The sequence below is a fragment of the Sprattus sprattus genome (assembly GCF_963457725.1).
Source record: "Sprattus sprattus genome assembly, chromosome: 6".
Taxonomy (NCBI): domain Eukaryota; kingdom Metazoa; phylum Chordata; class Actinopteri; order Clupeiformes; family Clupeidae; genus Sprattus; species Sprattus sprattus.
In genome coordinates, this window is record NC_137925.1 from 9,325,164 (window position 1) to 9,330,163 (window position 5,000).

General features: G+C 39.2%; 1 long non-coding RNA gene across 1 annotated transcript in view; it reads right to left on the bottom strand.

Annotated features, from left to right (window-relative positions):
- Positions 1–3,802, bottom strand: part of LOC308367461 — a 4,806-nt gene extending 1,004 nt beyond the window's left edge. Inside the window, exons 1-3 of the long non-coding RNA XR_013968710.1 lie at positions 3,541–3,802; positions 2,746–3,379; positions 2,361–2,451 (exon numbers count right to left, since the gene is read on the bottom strand). This is a non-coding gene — a long non-coding RNA (uncharacterized lncRNA). The remainder of the gene's footprint in view (positions 1–2,360; positions 2,452–2,745; positions 3,380–3,540) is intronic.
- Positions 3,803–5,000: the final 1,198 nt, after the last annotated feature.

A 5,000-nucleotide genomic window follows, 5' to 3' on the forward strand; every position in this document is an offset into this window, starting at 1 on the left:
AGCCTCGCTGCTAATAAGTATAACGCCCCCCTCATTGAGGCAGATGTACCGTTTGCCTCCAGTCTCTTACAGTACCTTGCGTAAGTATTCACCCCCTTGGATGTTTTACCCTTTTATGGCTTTTATAAATCAGTCATGGTCAATATAAGTTTGCTTTTTGGACAAAAAAATTCACAAAATAGCTCTCTTTAATGTCAAAGTGAAAATATATTTCTACACAGTTATGTAAATTAAATACAAATATGTAATGAAAATAAGTGCTTGCATAAGTATTCACCCCCTTTATCACCCCCTTTGTATAGACTGACCTATTTCAACAGAGGTCCAGCCAATTGGTGCTAGAAGTCTCACAATTTGTGTAATGGGGGTCAGTGTGCAGTGAATGTGTCTCAAGTGATTGTAGTATAACGACACCTGTGTCTGGAAGGTCCATTCACTGGTCAGTATTCAGTAATCAGTATTACTGGCTATTGTTAAACCATTAAGACCCAAGATCACTCTAAGCAACTCAGAGAAAAGGTTGTTGAAAAGTATAAGTCAGGGGAAGGATACAAAAAAATGTCCAAGGCACTAAACATCCCCTGGAATTCTGTTAAATCCATCATCAAGAAATGGATGGATTGTGGCACATGTGTAAATCTGCCTAGATCAGGCCGTCCTCACAAACTGAGGGGCCGTTCAAGAAGGAGACTAGTAAGATAGGCCACCAATAGACCTATGACTACTCTGAAGAAGTTTCAAGCTTCAGCAGTTGAGATTGGAGAAACTCTGCATACCACCACTGTTGCCTTGGTTCTTCACCAATCTAAGCTTTATGGAAGAGAGCCACTGTTGAAAAAAAGGATCGACTACAGTTCGCCAAAAGGCATGTGGAAGTCTCCATGGTCAAGTGGAAGAAGGTTCTGTGGTTTGATGAGACCAAAGTGGAGCATTTTTTCAACAGTGGCTCTCTTCAATGAAGCTTTGATTGGTGAAGAACCAAGGCAACAGTGGTGGTATGCAGAGTCTCTCCCATACCAGCTGCTGAAGCTTGAAACTTCTTCAGAGTAGTCATAGGTGTCTTGGTGGCCTCTCTTACTAGTTTCCTTCTTGCATGGTCACTCAGTTTGTAAGGACGGCCTGATCTAGGCAGATTTACACATGTGCCATATTCCTTCCATTTCTTCATGATGGATTGAACAGAATTTCAGGGGATGTTAAGTGCCTTGGACATTTTTTTGTATCCTTCCCCTGACCTGTACTTTTCAATAACCTTTTCTCTGAGTTTCTTAGGGTGATCTGTGGTCTTCATGTTGTAACAGTAGCCAGGAATACTGATTACTGAATACTGACCAGTGAATAGACCTTCCAGACACAGGTGTCGTTATACTACAATCACTTGAGACACATTTACTGCACACTGATCCCCATATCACTAATTGTGAGACTTCTAGCACCAATTGGCTGGACCTCTGTTGAATTAGGTCAGTCTATATAAAGGGGGTGATAAAGGGGGTGAATACTTATGCAATCACTTATTTTCATTACATATTTGTATTTAATTTACATGACTGTGTAGAAATATATTTTCACTTTGACATTAAAGAGAGCTATTTTGTGAATTTTTTTGTCCAAAAAGCCAACTTATATTGACCATGACTGATTTATAAAAGCCATAAAAGGGTAAAACATCCAAGGGGGTGAATACTTACGCAAGGTACTGTAGCTCTTTCACAGCTGTTGTTTGTTAGGTCAGCCATTCTAAATACGTGAAATACATTCCCTATTTAATGGAAAGAGAGCAATGCTTCCAGCATTACTTCACAGCAAATTACTTTAGTTGTCATTTCAAGCTTGCTGGAGAAGGCACTCTTGTGCGACACACATTCTGCACCCACTTCTCGCGTACTTCCTCGTCTTTTGGAAATTTGAAAAGGCTAAAAGAATGGGAACTGACGTTCGAGCAATATGCTGCAACACACCGTGAAGGCATATTTACAACTGAGAAAATAGCCGGTGGCTCCCTGAGAAAATGTGTTTTCTGTCAGGAAAAATGGCGACCAAGTGCAACAGAGTACCTCCGTTTAAGTAATTTAAGTTTTTTAACGCAGGGTGGTAGTGAGTCGCTTGGGAAGTCGGTAGCTCAGTGGCGCTGCATTCAAATGATGATTTTAACAAGTCAAATGTGTATATTTTTCCTCAACATATATATATCGATTGTGAAATACCACCTTCGTTCTATTTATTAAAAAAAAATAGTATTGAGGTGTCATATGCACTTTAAGTTATCTTGAACAATTAAACTGGCTTCAGTTATTATCCATTGCATAAAAGTTATAAGTGCATTTCCCCCCTATCTTTCTGAATGCGAACCAACATACCATCACTGTTGTTCCTGGTGGTTGAAGGATTTTCCAGATCCTCAGACAACTCCAACGCAGCAACCTTCATTAGCTTAGGGATGATGTTCATCTGCCATTTGCGAAGGAAAAGATCAGCTTTCCCCTCAAACTGGCTATCGAAGTCAAACTAAGATGTACAAAGATAAATATTCCATCCAATTTATTCATTTGAATTTACAGGCTATATTTACTGAGATATTGGGGGGGGGGGGGGGGGGGGGGTAAGTGTTCCTTTTCATGGGTTGAAGGTAGAGAGTGGACATGAGGCATCAGTCAATAATACCAAAAATACAATGGCCCTTATTTCTGAAACAATAAACATTTGGTACATCAGTAAAATGTGGGGTGGGAAGGTAACACTTACATATCCCTCATTGTGTTCCTGGATTTTGACACTCAATTTAGGAAACGTGGTGACAACATTCTTGTCAAGACGCACCTTGTCATCACTGGATGGGTAACTGAAAATAACAGACAGCATCAACCAAACCATTTCTAAACACACATTGAAGAGTTCAGAAGTCCACCTGACCTTTTTTGTGGTAAATTGGAAAAAACACAGCTGGCATGATTATCGTATAGTAGGCACTGAGAATATTTCCCTTTATATCATACCTAAATTTTTAAGTTTTTGCACCTGAACTCTTCAATTAGAAACATGTATTGCCATCAGTTATACTCACACTTCACATGTATTGACTAAAATATTAATTTTAAGTATGAGATATATAAGAACAACTTCCACTCCACTGTCAATACTTTTGAATCTCACACTTTGACAGTGTCGTCAACTTACAATCCTCATCTCTCCTCAAGATTGCTGACAGCAACCCTCACAAGTAGCACCCTGTTTTTTGTGCATATGGTACCAGATTTCTCATATTCTGTGAGTATGTTTGGAGCTTTTGATTGAATTAGTACTTTGAGTACTCCAATCCACTGTCGTCCAGCCTGTCATGGGAAGGTAGAAAATGTGTCTGTCTTGGCAGGGGAGGAGGCTGGAGAAAAACACAAACCAATACAAAAATGTATGAGCCATTGGTGCAGTTTAAAATCCCTAAACAAACATTTAAAACACATATTTTCAACAGGACTGCACAATTACTTAAAAAATTAGCAACAACTATTCAACCAAAGTTTTCTTATCTTACAGACTTACCGGACATATCAGTTGAATTTCTGCATCCGCTAGCTCAGAACCCGACCAGAAAAAAACAACTGAAATGTATCAAGTTCGTTGATGTCTGTGTTACGATCTGTATCAATAAACTCATTGAAGTCGGCATTATACATGAGAAATCAATCTATATATACACTTCAGAAGGTAGGCCATCTTGAGATTTTCATTCATCAAGTAATTCCTTCGCAGGTGGTAAACTATCTTGCAGATCTCTCTGCCATCTAGGTAGATAGATGCCAGTATTTTTTTTAAAGCTAGCCTCCATTTGCTGATAAAGAGAAGAAAAACAAGGTTTTAGTCATTATTCACTACAGTAAAAAAAACACAAAAAAAAACAGACAGCCACTTCTACCATTGCCATTGTTTTGCTAGCTTATCAAACCATGTAGCAAAATTAGATTGATAGATAGTGCCGTATTTGAGTAATTAAATCTTACCGAACTGTGTTTTATTTGAACCGTTCAAGGCCGGTTACTCTGTTGTAGAATTGAACAGAAAAAGAAAATGTAACAGGTCAGGAACAGACAATACAATGACCAATACTCAAGCTATGCATTCAAGTTCACAGGAGATTGCTCCCGATTCCATTGTGCCTTGTCTGTGGGGGGGAACTCGAACAAACTAAACTTAAAAGGCATTTCACAACCAAACAACACAATAACATGTAATGCTGGTGTGCCGTGAGACTTTTTTCCCCATAGAATACATAGATTGTGCTTCGAGAGAAAAGGGTTTGGGGAAAACTGATTTACACCACTGGCGTTGCCCCTGCTCTATGGTTATAATATAAAATGGAGCAAACTAGCCAACACGATATGCTAAATAGCTAGCCTTAAAGCTATGGCAAAAGAGTATCTATGATATGTGCTTAAAAGAGCCTTCGTCATTAGAAAACGCAATATGTTACTAGCCAGGTTTTTACTTTCTCTCACTCTGCATGTTTTCAATAGCAAATACAAAATGCCAACCAATTTTACAGATTAAATTATCCAGGTTGGCTAGCTAGCTAACTTGAACTGTACATGTTACCTTAGCTAGCTACTATGGCTTACATTACCTAACGACTACAAACTGAAGGTTGTTAGTGCAAGCTAGCTAGTCAAAGTTAGCCAGAGCCTCATATGGTGTTGGCTACACTCACATTACGGCCCCCATTCAGCACACCAACATGACAGCACGACAACCTATACACAATGAGCCTTTCATCGTCAAATACAATGCCAGGGTATTAAGCTTTTTATTTTTGAGAACTCAATTAAAGTACAAAGACATTTACCTTTAGTCTTCTGCTGTCGTGTGTCTTGTCAGTGTTGAAACTCCGTGGTAACCAGTGCAAGAATGTTCTATTTGGGCGCGCGCAGACCCTACATCGGCCTCAATGCGGGAGGCGTATGAGAGCATAGACATAACACATGTATATGTCTATGTATGAGAGCATA